The sequence below is a fragment of the Chiloscyllium punctatum genome, chromosome 47 (genome assembly GCF_047496795.1).
Source record: "Chiloscyllium punctatum isolate Juve2018m chromosome 47, sChiPun1.3, whole genome shotgun sequence".
Lineage (NCBI taxonomy): Eukaryota > Metazoa > Chordata > Chondrichthyes > Orectolobiformes > Hemiscylliidae > Chiloscyllium > Chiloscyllium punctatum.
In genome coordinates this window covers 46,905,901-46,923,044 of record NC_092785.1, presented here as the reverse complement: position 1 = coordinate 46,923,044, position 17,144 = coordinate 46,905,901, and the positions used below count along the sequence as shown (strand labels likewise).

Sequence of the window (17,144 nt, the reverse complement as noted above, 5' to 3'; positions counted from 1 at the left end):
TTTGGACTGTGGGAGGAAACCGGAGCACCCAGAGGAAACCCACGCAGACACGGGGAGAACGTGCAAACTCCACAGTCAGTCGCCTGAGGCGGGAATTGAACCCGGGTCTCTGGCGCTGTGAGGCAGCAGTGCTAACCACTGTGCCACCGTGTTTATTGCTAAGGTGGATAAGGAGGGTGAAAAGTGTGGATTAAACACATTGAGCCACTGTAATTCATAGAGATTTAAGGAGGGGAACCTGTGTTGTAATATGTAACAGTGATAGAAAGGGATACAGATACTGAGAGTTTACAAATTTAAAAAGGAAGAGTTGAATGCTGATCAGAAGTTTAAACAGGAATAAAAACAATTTGCAAGATCAACAGCGCAGACGGGAATGGAGGAGGTGAGATATTGTGAGGAACTATAAGAGTTGTACGTAGAGGAGTATGTCACCCATAAATGGAGAGCTGCATTGTCTGTACGCAGTTACAATGGCACATGTGGGACATGTTTCAGACATGAGGAGTGTTGGAGCGCCTGCTGGATGGTACACAGATAACAATAGTTCCAACTGCTGGAGCAGTCACTCAAGAAGGCAGCTCACCACCACCTTCTCAGGGACAACTCCAAATCAATAAGAAAATGCTCACTCAGCCAACAATGCACATGTCCATGAATGAAGGAAGGAATTTGTAGAAAAATCAACAATCAGCACTAAGGTCACTCAGGAAGGCGCTTTCAGCAGCCCTTCACAAACCCGGAACCACTGTTCCCTGGAAGGAGAGGAGCTGCAGGTGCACGGGAACACCAACATTTCCAAGGTGCCCTCCCCAAGTCACGTTCCATTCTCCCAGCAATGAGTCTGTCATACACCAAAAGGACTGCAATGCGTCAGGAAGACAGTTGACCACCACCTTCTCCAGGGAATTACTGATGGGAAGGTTATGATGGCCGAGCAAGTGATGACCACGGTACATCATTGAATTTTAAAAAAGGGAAACTCACAGACTGTTCATGTTCTCTTTGCTTCCTCCATACAACCCACATTCCCAGCTAATTTTGTGTCACAAACAAATGTGGACCATTAGATTTTGTCCGACCATCAAATCCATTTGAATTTAGTTGTATGTCAAGCACTAATCCATTTTCTTCCACTTAATTTTCTGTCTATTAAAGAATTCCCAATCTATGCCAGAACATTCCCTCCAATCCCACATGTGCCAATTTTGCTTATCTACCTCTTCAGTGGGACCTTGTTAAAAGGTTTCTGAAAATCCCAATAAACCATTCCTCCCTTCTATCTACTCTGCTGTATACAGCCAGACAGGAAAACAAAGCCAGCAGTGTTTATGAAATGACATCTCGCTTTCAGAACAACATACTGGCACTGTCAGAAGACAGAGAGTGAAGATAAAGGAGTCAGCCAGTGACAAGTGGAGTTCCACAGGGGTTAGCGTTGGGGCCACACTGAACATGCTGGACATTAACAGTCTGGACAAAAGATGTGAGGGGGTACAGGAAACAGATTTCCCAGAAAGATCCCAGAGATGAAATGCTTGTCACATGAGGAGCATTTGGAGATTCTGGGTCTACACTCGATGAAGTTTAGGCAGCGGTGGCTGAATCTGATTCACACATACAGAATACTGTGGGACCTGGATAGAGTGGACGTGGGGAAGATGGTTCCATGATTCGGAGAGACTCGGGCCGATAGAGAGAGCTTCAGAGTGAAGGGACGCCCCTTTAGAATGGAGATGTGGAGCAATTTATTCAGCCAGAGGGCGACAATCTGGGGAGCTCACTGCGTACGGGGTGGGGGGGGGGGGCGGATTATGGATCAGAAGGAATTCAGTGTATTAACTCAGAGATAGATAGGTTCTTGTCAGGGGCGTTGTGCTGGAAAAGAACAGCAGGTCAGGCAGCACCCGAGGAGCAGGAGAATCGACATTTCTGGCAAAAGCCCTTCGTCAGGAAAGGATTGATGAAGGGATTTTGCCCGAAACGTTGATTCTAGTTCTCCTCGGATGCTGCCTGATCTGCTGTCCTTTTCCAGCACCACACTCTGAACTCTAACCTCCAGCATCTGCAGCCCTCACTTTCGCCTGATAGATTGGTTCTTAATGAGTAAGGGGATGAAGAGTGACAGGGACTAACTAAGAGAAACAATTGCACCAACATCGAATAGAGGAATAGACTCGATGGTCCAAGTGGCCTCCTTCTATATCTGATCACAGAAACCCGATAGTGTGGACAACGTTCCATGGCCACCTCTCCTAACCTGCACATCTTTGGACTGTGGGAGGAAACAGGGATAAATGGAGGAAATTCACACAGACACAGGGAGATCTCCACACTGCCAATCGCCCGAGGCTGGAATCAAAGCCTTATTCCTGTTGCTGTGAGGCAGCAGTGCTAACCACTGAGCCACCGCGCTGCCTCTGTGCCATTGGGATGGGCTTACGGGCCGTGCTTATTCATCTGCTTTCGAATTGTGCAGTTATCATTTTCCATACATTCCAACACTTTCCTGATTCTTACCGTAACCTCTTGGTTTCAGATAAACTGCAGAAAGCTACATCACAAAGTAACTTGGGAATTCTTGTGTATAAATCTCAGGACGGTGGTATACAGGATCAGCAGGTCATAGAAAGGGCAAATAGAATACTCGGATTGACTCCAAAGAGAATGGAGAAGAACAATAGGGAAGGCTTGTAATAACTATAGAGGGTTTCAGTCAGCTCACAATGAAAATACTGTGAACAGGTTTGGTTCCCTATCTAGAGGGAAATGTTCTTGCATTGGAGGCAGTCCAGCAAAGGTTTGATAGACTGTCCCTCAAAATGGAGGAATGTTGATGAGAAAAGGTGGAGAAGACTGAAATTGAACTCATGAGAATTTAGAAAATGAGGCACATTTACTGATACATCAAAGATTATTTGGTCTTCTTACAGGATCTGTACTGAGACATTGTTTCCCTGAGCAAGGATCAGTAACCGGAGATAAAGGCGAATGTAGGCACTCGGGAAGCTTACAGAGAAAAGCAGGGTTGTAGAGACTGGAAGCTGTTACAGAGTTGGGGTGATTTGAGGTCACTGTTGGTGGTTAGAGATCAGACAGATTGTTGGGATGAAAAATGTCACAGAGAGGTACAGGGCTATCGGTCCTGAAGGAGTTACAAAGATAGGGAGGGTGGTATTTGGCGTTGTAGGGAGGGTTGTTGGGCCTCGGCAATACACTGATAAGGATGTTCATTGGCTGTACAGGTGTTTACTGAGTTAGAAAGGTTCGAAGGGGCTGGATCAGTTCAGAGCCAGAAAAATAGTAAGGATTGGAGGAGCAACAGATACTAAGGGTTGTAAAGCTGCAGGACTTCAGAGAGTTGGTGAGAGCTGTGAAAACAGGTTTGCAGCATTCCCATCCATTACACACAGATGTGGAATGCTGTTATGGAGGAGGTTACAGAACTCTAGAGGATTGTAGATGTTGGAAGATAGTACAAAGACAGTTGCAAAGCTGTAGTATTTGAGGAGGTTACAGGGGCAGGATGCATTGAGGAATTGGAAGCGGCTTCAGGTATAAAACATGCTGCAAGGGATCAATAACCTTCTATCGATCAGGGAGATTGGAAGGTCTGGAGAAAAAGATCGAGAATTGCAGGGATCGTAGAATATCGCAGAGATGGGAAGTAACATATGAGCGAGAAGACTTATAACATGAGATGAGCTGTAGGTCATGGAATAGGGAAGACACAGGGAGATCTGAAGGGACTACAGGTGATCAACAGGACGGTGACACTTCTCTGTGCAGGCTGGGGGTAGTTTACGCAGACAGGGAGTATTTTATGGAATGTTGCTATTTACAGAGACTGAGAGATTTGTATAGAATTGAGGCACTAACAGAGGTACGGAAGGCTGCAGTGAATGATATCAGATGATGAGGTTCTGGAGGTTACATCAATGGGAAGGCTGGAGAGTGTGGCAGAGCTTACAGACACAGGAACAGCAATAAGGCCTGGAGACACTTACACAGATAGAGAGCATTGCACAAACTGGAGGAGGTTCCTGCGGTAGGGAGGGTTGTAGGGGAGGGTGATGTTTATACAGACGGGGGAGTAAGAACTGGAGAAAGTGATGGAGATCAATAGATGGATGTAAATACTGGAGGACAGGGTGGGTTATATATATATCACAAAGTGTTACAGATACAGGGAGATTTTTGGGACAGAAAAACGGAATGCAAAGGGAGAGTTGCCAAGTCAGATAAAGAGAAAGTGTTTGAGGTGCTGGAGGGAGAGGAGGAGCAAACAGAGATGTGGATTGTTGCTGTGGCTGGAGAAGTACTCTGAGTACAGAGAGAATATCAGGGCCTGGAGCAGGTTATTAAGATAATGGCCTCCACAGTCAGTGAGGACTAGAGTACGCCTGGCAGTTGGGGAGTGTTATAAATACTGGAGCAGTTACACGGTAGGCCTGATAAATGGGGAGTGTTATAGCTGCCGGAGCAGTTACAGAGCAGGTCTGACATATAGGGAGTGATATAGCTGCTGGAGTACTTACAGAGTAGGCTTGCTAGATGGGGAGTAATATTACTGGTGCAGTTACAACGTTGGGGAGACAGGGAGTGATATCGCTATTGAAGCGGTTACAGAGTAGCCTTGGCAGATAGGGAGTTATAGAGCTGCTGGAGCAGTTGCAGAGTTAGCCTGACAGATGGCTAGTGATATAGCGGCCAGAGCAGTTACATAGTAGACCTGACAGATGGCGAGTGAGATAGTGGCTGGTGCAGTTACATAGTAAACCTGACAGAGGGCGAGTGACATAGCTGCTGGAGAAGATACAGAGTAGGGTTGACAGATGGGGAGTGATAAAGCTGCAGGAGCAGCTACAGAGTAGCCCTGAGAGTTGGGGAATGATATAACTACTGGAGCAGTTACAGAGTTGGCCTGACAGATGGGGAGTGAGATAGCTGCTGGAGCAGGTGAAAGATGTAAGGAGGGCTCTGGAGGCAGGTGTACATTGCAGAGACATGGAGGACTGATGAATGTCAGAAGTTCATACGGACAGGGAGGTCTGTAGGTGCATGAGAAGGTAACAGAGACAGTGAAGGTTTCAGTGTTTGAAGTGGATTCAGTGTGCGGGCTAATGTCACAGAGGCAGGCGACGCCACATTGATTGGAGGAATACACAAACGGAGGGATGCTATAGGATATGATGTTCCAGAGATAGGGAGTGGTCCAGCGGCTAACGGAAGTTACAAAGATAGGTGTGGTTATCGGGCTGCAGGAGAAATCAGATTTGGAGGGTTGGAGAGGCTCAAAGAGATTGGACAGTTGGGGAGTATTCCACAGTGTGAGAAAATTCCAGTGATTGATGATAGTGTAGTTTAGGAGAAAGTGAGGATTGCAGATGCTGGAGATCAGAGCTGAAAATGTGCTGCTGGAAAAGCGCAGCCAGTCAGGCAGCATCCAAGGAACAGGAGAATCGACGTTTCGGGCATGAGCCCTTCTTAAGGAATAGTGTCGTTTACACAGTTAGTGGGGATAGTGGGGACTGACAGTGATACAGAGCCAGAGAGTGCTACACAGAAATTAGGAAATCAGAATCAGGAGTGTGTTGCTGCCTGACACACTGTGTGCTTTTCCAGCATCTGAGGATCAGGAACATTTTGGGCCGGAGCCCTTCATCAGGAATGAGTAGTAGTGAAAGGATGGTGCACAGAGATATGGAGGAACTGGAAGAAGTTACTGCGATATTGAGGTTTGTGGTGATGGTTTGTGCGATTGGATGAAGTTAGTAATATAGAGGGGTGTAGACACTGGATGGTTCTTCAGTCTGACGGAGGTTACAGAAAGTGAGAGCTGTAGGGACTGGGCTTGGATACAGCCACAAAGAGGATGTTTCATGTACATGGATGTAGCTTTGGTGACCACATGTGGTTACAGAGATAGGAAGGCTGGTAGTGACGGCAGGGGGTATAGTGATGGAGCAGTGTCGTGACAAGAGAAGGTCACAGCGATAGAGGAGATTGCAAACATTGGGAGGGTTATTCTGGCTTCAGGACACTCTACACAGGGAGGGCTGCCGGGATAGGAGCAGGTTACACAGGCAGGAAAAGCTGGAGGGACTGGAGGAGTTTATAGAGATAGGGAGGTCTGTCAGGATGATGGATGAATTAGAGGTCCTGTGGTGGTGTAGGATGGGAGGCAGCAATGTTATAGGGATTGAAGGTTACAGTGACATCATGTGCTCTAGGAGCTGGAGGAGGGTACACAAATGGTCGAGGTTGGAGGATGTTACAGAGACAGGGTAGGCTGGAGGTATTGTGCAAGATGACAGAAAGACAGATTATTGTAATGACGGGAGGAGGAGATTCCTGAGATTTGGCATGTCATCCAGTCTGGAGCATTTTACAGTCACCGGGAGATAGTCAGCATTGAAGTAGGTTTTAAATTTGCAGAGGGATTGTAGAGAGGGGGTGAGGTTACAGAGATAGGAACTGTTCTCAGAGTTAGAAGCATTCAAGGCACTAGTTCAGATGGGTTTTACTGAAGGGTCTGTTTCCTTGACATATGACTCTATGGTGTGACAATAGAAAATGTTGGAGTGTAAAGGAGAACATAAAGATCCCAGGCTTCAATAGCACCTTCTCGTGGTCGGCCTGCTTTCCCCTCCATTGTCCTGATGCTCACTATGACAGCATAGGGCTGGATTGATAACTGTGACACTCCCGATGCTGACTCAGACAGGCTCAGTGCAGCGGAGCTGAAAGTAATCCTCTCACAAAGGGTGGGGAATGAGCCTGGGAGCTTCATGCTCTGTGTTCACCCTTCAGCACTGTATCTACGTCATGTCTTGAGGGCTGATGTTTTGAGCTATTTAAATGCTCTCTGCTCTGTTCCCTGTGAATGATCTTATCGCACTGCAGGATTTATTGAGGACTCCAGATCACCCTTACCTTTGTCTCTCTGGCCGACCAACCATCTTCAATGTGGTGATTGATGAGACACCCAGCAGTTGGGAAGTCTATTGAGTCAGGAACTTCCTGAGTACCTAGAGAAGACAGAGAAATAAAGAGAATGGGAAATTAGACTGATGCAGTGAGGGTTACACAGGGAGAATGGTACCCAGTGCCACAGAGATCTGGAAAATCCCAGCATCCATCCCTGGCCTGTGCTGCTGCGTCTCTCTGGAATGGGGAATTCTGTTGGCTCAGGATCTGGAGTAGCTGCAAGAGTGAGAGACATTGACAGAGGCAGCAATTAGACCCACACAGTGAGGGATACCAAATGGAGAGATACTGAGTGATATCACCAGAGTGCAAGAATGATTTCAGGATCAAGCAATGGGCATGATGAAAGGTTTTTGATTCATGGTGCAGTAGGATCAGTACTCAGTGACGGTTGAGCTACGAGTGGGAGAGGTGATGGCCTCGTGCTATTCTCACTGGATTGTTCATCCAGAATTTAATGCCAGTGTCAGCTATAACCATCTAACTGCTTAATATCCTTTAAAGAAGGACGTCAGCTGTTATCGACAGCAGGTCTGACCTACATGTGACTCCAGACGCAGAGCAAGGAGGTTGACTCTCAACTGCCCCCTGAAATGATCCAGCAAGCCACCCAGCTCAAGGGCAGCTCGGGGTGGGAAATACATGCTGGCCAGCCATAGAGAGTAACACCCCCATGTGAATTAAAAAAAAACAACGCTGCTGGGAGCAATGTCCTGGCTAATGATTTCGGTAGGTTTATGGACAGGGCTTTAAACTGAGATGAAGGATGCAGGGACAGGGTTCAGGTGGAAGGAACTTTCCAAATCCAAATAGAAAAGGGGTGAAGCATCGCAACAGCATGGAATGTAGCTGAAGCCAACCAGAAAGGAACAGGATAGGGCAGAGTTTAACTAAAACTGTACATCAGTGAATTAGGCTGTGACAGGAAATTCTGGGAAAAAGTCAATAACAATGTTCTTTCTTTGGAATGGACAAAGTATCTTCAATAAGGTGGATGGACTTGTGACACACAGATAAATAAGATTTGGTCACCAAAATATTTGGAGAAACAAAAGGTGGAACCTAAATATTCAATTCCACACTTCCTTGAGGGGTCTTAGGCAGAATGGGAGTGCAGGATGGGTAACCCTGATAGTAATGGGTAACAAAGGGATTACAGAGAAAGCATTTGGTCTTAGATTATGCAGCTAAATCGGCCTGAATGCAAATTCCGGGCAACACGTGTCAAAAACACAAGCAGAAGAATGTTTTTTTAGGATGCCTAGCAGCATTTCATTGCTCAACACTGTTACAAGTTCGAATGAATTCCTGTGTAATGCAAAGGCACTGTGATAATTTTGGGAAACTTCAATCTTTGGAATGTTTTTGTCAGTGTTTCTTTGAATAACATATTGTGCAAACGGCCAGGGAGGTGACGATCTCAGATCGACCGTTGGGTGATGACGCTGAGTGAAGGAGTATTATTACAATGAGATATACTCTGGGAAATTGTAGTGTAGTGGAAGTCAGCAAGATAATGGATTTTTAAAGTGACCATAAAGCACACCCTACAACCACAACCAAAACCATTTATGTGTGTTTGAGAGGGGAACTGACCAAGGTAAACAGGGGAAACAGTGAAATGTATGGCTGTAAATGGACAGTGGAAAACATTTACAGTCATAGAGATGTACAGCACAGAAACAGAGCCTTCGGTCCAATTCATCCATGTCACCCACATATCCTAACATAATCTCGTCTTATTTGCCAGCACTTGGCCCAAATCTATCTCAATTCTTCCTCTTCGCACACCCATCCAGATGCCTTCCAAATGCAGTAATTGCACCAACCTCCACCACTTCCTCTAGCAGTTCATTCCATACACACATCACCCTCTGCCTGTAAAAGTTGTCCCTTAGGTTCTTGTCATATTTTTCCCTTCTCACCATGAACAGGTTGCCCGGTTCTGGACTCTACTATCTCAGGGAAAAGACCGTGGCTGTTAAACCTATCCATACCTCTCTTATAAACCTCCATATGGTCTCCCCTCAGGCTCAAATATCTCCAAACATTTTAACCTCTCCCTGTAGCTCAAATCCTCCAATCCTGGCAACATCCCTGTAAATCTTTTCTGAAACCTTTCAATTGACACAACATCCTTCCGATCAGGAGGAGACAGGAACTGCATGCAATATTCCACAAGTGGCTCATCCAATGTCCAGTGCAGCCAGAACATGACCTCCCAACTCCTCTACATAATGCTCTGATCAGTAAACGCAACCATACCAAACACCTTCTTCATTATCCTATCGACCTGCGAATCCACTTACAAGGAGCTATGAACCTGCATTCCAAAGTTTCTTTGTTGAGCAACACTCACCAGGAACATACCATTAAGTACATAAATCCTGCTGAGATTTGCTTTCCCAAAATGCCGCACCTCACATTTATCTAAATTAATCTCCATCTGCCACACCTCAGCCCATTGGCCCATTTGATCCGGATCCCGTTGTAATCTGAGGTAACATTCTTCGCTATCCACAACACCTCCAAATTTGATGTCATCTGCAAACTTACACTTTCCACCTCCTATATTTACATCCAGATCATTTATGTAAATGACAAAAATAGTGGATCCAGCACCGATCCTTGTGGCACTCCACTAGTCACAGGCCTCCAGTCTGAAAAACAACCATCCACCACCACCCTGTTTTCTACATTTGAGCCAGTTCTGTATCCAAATGGATGGTTTTCCCTGTATTCCATGAAATTTAATCTTGCTCACCAATCTCCCATGTGGAAACTTTTCAAACACCTTATTGAACTTATATCGCTCACATCGATAGCTCTGACCTCATCAATCCTTTTTGTTACTTCTTCAAACACCGCAATCAATTTCTTGGGACATGATTTCCCACCCACAAAGCAATGCTGACTATCCCAAATTAGAAACTCCCTTTTCAAATACATGCAAATTCTGTCCCTCATGATTCCCTCCTTCAACGTGCCCTCCACTGACATCAGGCAAACCGGTCTGTAGTTCTTTGGCTTTTCCTTACCATCTTGCTTAAACAGTGGCACCACGTTAGCCAACCTCCAGTTTTCTGGCACCTCATCTGTGACTATCAATTATACTAATATTTCAGCACGGGGCACAGCAATCACTTCTCTAGCTTCTGACAGAGGCCTAAGGTACACCTGATCAGGTCCTGGTAAGGCCCTAGGGAGTGTTGCTGAACCAAGAACCTTGGAATGCAGGTTCATAGCTCCTTGAAAGTGGAGCCACAGGTAGATAGGATAGTGAAGAATGCGTTTGGTATGCTTTCCATTATTGGTCAGAGTACTGAGTGCAGGAGATGGGAGGTCATGTTGCGGCTGTACTGGGCATTGGTTAGGGAACTTTTGGAATATTGTATTTAATTCTGGTCTCCTTCCTATCAGAAAGATGTTGCGAAACTTGAAAGAGTTCAGAAAAGATTTTCAAGGATGTTGCCAGGGTTGGAGGTTTTGAGCTATAGGGAGAGACTGGAAAGGCTGGGGCTGTTTTCTCTGGAGAGTCGGAGGCTGAGGGGTGGCCTTATATAGGTTTACAAAATTGTGAGGGGCATGGACAGGTAAGACAAAGTCTTTTCCCTGGGGTGGCGGAATCAAGAACGAGAGAGCGTAGGTTTAGGGTGAGAGGGGAAAGATATAAAAGAGACCTAAGGGGCAACGTTTTCACACAGAGCGTGGTACGTGTATGGAATGAACTGCCAGAGGAAGTAGTGGAGGTTGGTACAAGTGCAACATTTAAGAGGCATTTGGATGCATATATGGATAGGAAGGGTTTGGATGAATATGGGCCAGGTGCTGGCAGGTGGGACTAGATTCGGTTGGGATATCTGGTCAGCATAGACGGGTTGGAATAAATGATCTTTTTCCATGCTGTACATCTCTATGATTCTAAGATTGATAAGGTCCTGCGGATTTATTCACCCTTCTGCGTTTCAAGACATCCAGCACCTCGTCCTCTGTAATATGGACATTTTGCAAGTTGACACCATCTATCTCCCTACCCATAGAACATAGAACATTATAGCGCAGTACAGGCCCATCGGCCCTGTCATACTAATCTGAAGCCCATCCCACCTGCACTATTCCATGTACGTCCATATGCCTGTCCAATGACGACTTAAATGCACATAAACTTGGTGAAACTACAATCTTTGCAGGCAATGCATTCCATACCCTTACTACTCTGAGTAAAGAAACTACCTCTGACATCTGTCTTTTACCTATCTCTCCTCACTTTAAAGTTGTGTCCCCTTGTGTTTGCCGTTCCCATACTTGGAACAAGGCTTTCCCTGTCCACCCAATCTAACCTTCTGATTATCTGGTATGTCTCTATTGAGTCACCTCTCAACCTTCTTCTGTCTAATGAGAACAGTGTCACGGCCCTCAGATTTTCCTCGTAAGACATTCCTCCTATTCCAGGCAACATCCTATTAAATCTCCTCTGCACACTTTCCAAAGCTTCCACATCTTTCTTATAGTGCGGTGACCAGAACTGTACAAAAAACTCCAAGTGTGGCCATATCAGAGCTTTGTACAACTGTAGCATAACCTCCTGGTTCCAGAACTTAATCCCTCTAAAGGCCAAAACACTGTATGCCTTCTTAACAACCCTGTCAATCTGGGTGGCAACTTTCAGGGATCTGTGTACATGGACACCGAGATCTTTCTGCTCAGCTGCACTACCAAGAATCTTACCATGAGTTCAGTACTTTGAATTCCGATTACTCCGTCCAAAGTGTATCACCTCACACTTGTCCACATTAAACTCCATTTGCCAACTCTCAGCCCAGATCTGCATCATATCTATGTCTCTCTGCAACCTACTACATCCTTCATCACTATCCACAACTCCACCGACCTTATTGTCATCCGCAAACTTACTAACCCTCCCTTCTAAACCCTCATCCAGGTCATTTATGAAAATGATGAAGAGCAGTGGACCCAACACCGACCCTTGCGCTACGCCGCTAGTAACTGGACACCAAGATGAACATGCCCCATCAACTACAACCCTCTGTTTTCTTTCAGCTAACCAATAACTGCTATGTGTCCCACAATCCCATGCCTCCACATTTTGTATAATAGTCTACTGGGGGAACCTTATCAAACGCCTTGCTGAAATCCATTTCCACCATATCAACTGTTTCACTCTCATCTACCTGTTTGGTCACTTTGTCAAAAAAGACAATAAGATTCGTTAGGCACGACCTACCCTTCACTGTCCCTGATCAGATTATTCTTCTCTAGATGGTTATAAATCCTATCTCTTATCACCTCTGCCAACACTTTACCAACAACTGAAGTGAGGCTCACTGGTCTGTAATTACCAGGGTTGTCTCTACTACCCTTTTTGAACAAGGGAACCACATTTTCTATCCTCCAGTCCTCAAGCACTATTCCTGTAGATAATGATGATTTGAAGATCAATGCCAAAGGCTCGGCAATCTCTTCCATTGCTTCCCAGATGATCCTAGGATAGATCCCATCCGGCTCAGGGAACTTGTCTATTTTCACACTCTGAAGTATTTCTAATACCTCTTCCTGTGAACCTCAATCTCTTCCAGTCTAGATACAAGTATCTCTGTATCTTCCTCGCCAACATTTTAATTTTCTGGAGTGAACAATGTCGAAAGATATTTATTTAGTGTTTCCCCTAGCTCCTCTGACTCCACACACAACTTTCCACTATTATCCTTGTTTGGCCCTAATTTAACTCTCGTCATTCTTTTATTCCTGACATACCTGTGGAAAGCCTTAGGGTTAACCCTGATCCTATCCACCAACAACTTCTCATATCTCCTCCTGGCTCATCTGAGCTCTCTTTTTAGGTCTTTCCTGATTTCCTTGGAACCCTCAAGAGCCCTGAGTTTTCACATTTTGTCCTAATATAAGCCTTCTTTTTAGTCTTGACCAGGGATTCCACTTCCTTTATAAACCACGGCTCACGTGTTCTATACCTTCCTCCCTGCCTGACAGGTACATACTTATCTAGGACACACAGGAGCTTTTCCTTGAATAAGCTCCACATTTTTAATGTGCTCATCCCCTGCAGTTTCCTTCCCCATTCTACGCTTCCGAAATCTTTCGTAATTGCATCGTAATTTCCCTTCCCCCAGCTGTAACTCATTCTTGGTGGAGTACACCTATCCTTTCCATCACAAAAGTAAACCTGACAGAATTGTGATCGCTATCTCCATTGTGCTCATCTACTTCCAAATCAAACACCTGACCAGGATCGTTACCCAGTACTAAATCTAAAGTGGCTTTGCTCCTTGTAGGCCTGTCTACATACTGTGTCAGGAAGCCCTCCTGCACACACTGGACAAAAACTGACACATCTATCGTACTCGTACTATCCTGATCCCAGTCAATATTTGGATAGATGTAGTCCCCCATGACAACTACACTGCCTCTCTTACTCCTATCGAGAATCGTCTTTGCTATCCTTTCCTCTACATCTTGGGACTATTCGGAGCCCTATAGAAAACTCCCAGCATGGTGACTTCTCCTTTCCTGTGTCTACCCTCAGCCCATACTACCTCAATTAACGAGTCCACAAACATCCTTTCTACAACTGCAATATTGTCCCTGATCAACAATGCCACACCTCCCCCATCATTTCCCATCTTCTCTGTTCTTACTGAAAGATCTGAATTGCGGAACCTGCAACAGCCATTCCTGTCCCTGCTCTATACATTTCTTTGTAATGGCCACAACATCGAAGTCCCTGGTACCAACCCATGCTAACAGTTCACCCACTTTATTTCGGATGCTCCTCACGTTGAAGTACATACACTTCAATCCAAGTTTTCGCTTGCCAGTGTCAGATACTTGATTTTGGAACTCCCGACTCTCATCCTCTTCTGTACCTATCCGACAATTTTGGTTCCCATCCCCCTGCTGCATGAGTTTAAATCCACATTAATAGCTTTAGCGAATCCCCCCCCAACACACCCCCCGCCCCAGATGTTGGTATACCCCTGGTTTAGATGATGACCATTCTGCTTGTATAGGTCCCATCCCAGAAATAGCTCCAATTATCCAAAATCCCGAAACCCTGCCTCCTGCACCATCCCTGTAGCCACATTATATATCCAGAAGAACAGTGAGCGATCGTTGAAGGTAGAATTCTCCAGACGAAATTTGTCAACGTGACAAGCTGCACATGAGCTGGTGACGTTGCAACTGAAATTGCATGCGTCCGGACATTGTGCTTAGGCATTTTTTTGTTGAAAAGCTTTGCAACGAAAGGAAATACTTCAGACGATCGTGCGATCGATTAGAAGCAGAAAATGCACAGCAGCCTTGGTTGTGAGCACCGGCAATATAGGCATTTGCTTTGGGCGAACCGCCTTCGTTGGTCGGTTAGCTCAGCTGGTTAGAGCGTGGTGCTAATAACGCCAAGGTCGGGGGTTCGATCCCGACACTGACCACGTGCAGCGCTTGTGTGGTTGTTGTGTTTCCAAACAACGTGCTCCACGAAGCCGGAAGCACCATCTATTCAATAAGACGTTGGACAGGGTTAGACGCACGACTTGATCGCCGTACCCGTGTTGTCTGCAGCAACACAACCAGTCTCAACTGTTTTCACCAACAAATGCAAAACATGAAATATGTGCAGTGTTCGGCAGACCTGGCACAGTCTCGGAGGAGAACCAGAGTTCAGCCTTCTCTTCAAATCAAAGATTCGTTCATGTTATATTCCTGGATCTCTGTTAATACTTGTCACACGACTTCCAGAGGGAATTCGTTCGCTTGCTCACCTCTCATGCATCGACACTGGAGTTATCATATCACCAGCAATATCATAGAGCCATTAATAAAAGCAAATTACTGCGGATGCTGGAATCTGAAACCAAACGAGAAAATGCTGGAAAATCTCAGCATGTCTGGCACCATCTGCAAGGAGAGAAAAGAGCTGACGTTTCGAGTCTAACTGATTAAAGATAAAGATAAAAACAAAGTGGGAGTGTTATGGAGCTATTTATACCACGCTGAGAGAAGGTGAGTCAAGGCTCCAGATGCAAAGGTGATAATGGCAGTGCATGGAGAGATTAAAGGGAGATTAAGAGACGTGAATCACCCAGGCTGAAGCCAGCGCTATGTGACAAAATATGTGAGGGATGGGTGAAGCAGAGACAAAATGGAAAACAGAGGAGAAGTGTAGCAAAGCGGGAAGAGGAGAGGAAAAAGGTATTGAGACAGTGGGGAGCGAGAGAAAGAGAGACAATCAAGAAAGAACAGTGAAAATAAACACAACTAAAAAAAGTTAGATAAAATAATTGAAATAAAATTACCTTAAGTTGTTTGAATTCAACAACTTCAGACAATTTTACTTCTTTTTAAAATTTATCTTGTATATCATTTCACCTGCACTATCATAGAGCCATTAGATATGGACAGCACTGAAAACACAGTCTTCGGTCGCACTCGCCCATTCCGAACAGATATCCTCAACCGATCCAGCCGCGATTGCATGCACTTGACCCATTTCTCTCTCAACCTTTCCTATTCAAGTACACGTCCAGATTCCTTAAAAGTATTGGAATTATACCATCCATCACCAGCTCGTCTGGTAACTTACTCCAGAAACGCACCACCCTCTGCGTGCAGCCGTTGCCCCTCACTGCCTTTCGAATTCTCACCCTCCCACACCAGATTTATAGCCTCTAGTTCTGAACTGCCCCACCTGAGCGAAAGGAACATGTCTATATACCCGATTCATTCCCCTCATGATTGAAAAACCTCCGTACGATCAGCTCCCAGCCTCTGACACGCCAGACGAAATAGTGAGTGAGTGTTCAGCCTGTAAACGTTTGCACCTTTTCCATTTTCAAATGTAGGATGTAGCATGCTGTCTGAATCAATCATTTTAGCAGCTGACCTGTCGCTGACAAACGCTGCAGGAAGGCCTGATGACTTGCTAAATATGCTGTCAAACGAAGATTGCATAATCAACATGAGTCACTGAGCAAAACGTGCAATTGACTTCTGAGCTGTTGCTGACACCAAAGCAACTGCGTCGTTCGGGAGCAGAAAGAACCCCACTGATAGATTACAATTCAAATGCATTTAGCATAAGGTTCGTAGCAGTTAATCAGCAGCACATAACCCTGACTCCAAAGGTCTGTGAGTGTCCAGAAGAACAGTGAGCGATCGTTGAATGTACGTTTCTCCAGACGAAAGTTGTCAACGTGACAAGCTGCAGCTGAGCTGGTGGCGTTGCGATTGAAATTACATGCATCCGGACATTGTGCTTAATTTTAGATATCAGAGCAAATGGTCACACTCGAGTATGCGCGTTCGGAAAAGTAAATGCTATTTTTGTTGAAAAGCTTTGCAACGAAAGGAAATACTTCAGACTATCGTGCGATCGATGAGAAGCAGAAAATGCACAGCAGCCTTGGTTGAAAGCACCGGCAATATAGGCATTTGCTTTCGCGGGGGCCCATTCGTTGGTCGGTTAGCTCAGCTGGTTAGGGCGTGGTGCTAATAACGCCAAGGTCGGGGGTTCGATCCCCACACTGACCACGTGCAGCGCTTGTGTGGTTGTTGTGTTTCCAAACAACGTGCTCCACGAAGCTGGAAGCGCCATCTATTCAATTAAACATTGGACAGGGTTAGACGCACGACTTGATCGCCGTACCCGTGTTGTCTGCAGCAACACAACCAGTCTCAATTGTTTTCACCAACAAATGCAAAACATGAAATATGTGCAGTGTTCGGCAGACCTGGCACAGTCTCGGAGGAGAACCAGAGTTCAGCCTTCTCTTCAAATCAAAGATTCGTTCATGTTATATTCCTGAATCTCTGTTAATACTTGTCACACGACTTCCAGAGGGAATTCGTTCGCTTGCTCACCTCTCATGCATCGACACTGGAGTTATCATATCACCAGCCATTAATAAAAGCAAATTACTGCGGATGCTGGAATCTGAAACCAAACGAGAAAATGCTGGAAAATCTCAGCAGGTCTGGCACCATCTGCAAGGAGAGAAAAGAGCTGACGTTTCGAGTCTAACTGATTAAAGATAAAGATAAAAACAAAGGGGGAGTGTTATGGAGCTATTTATACCACGCTGAGAGAAGGTGAGTCAAGGCTCCAGATGCAAAGGTGATAA

General features: G+C 45.5%; 1 non-coding gene across 1 annotated transcript; it reads left to right on the top strand.

The window, feature by feature from the left end:
* The first annotated feature begins 16,480 nt into the window (after positions 1-16,480).
* On the top strand, positions 16,481-16,554 carry trnai-aau (transfer RNA isoleucine (anticodon AAU)). The gene has a single exon. It is a non-coding gene; the product is annotated as a tRNA-Ile (tRNA).
* The last annotated feature ends 590 nt before the right edge of the window (positions 16,555-17,144 follow it).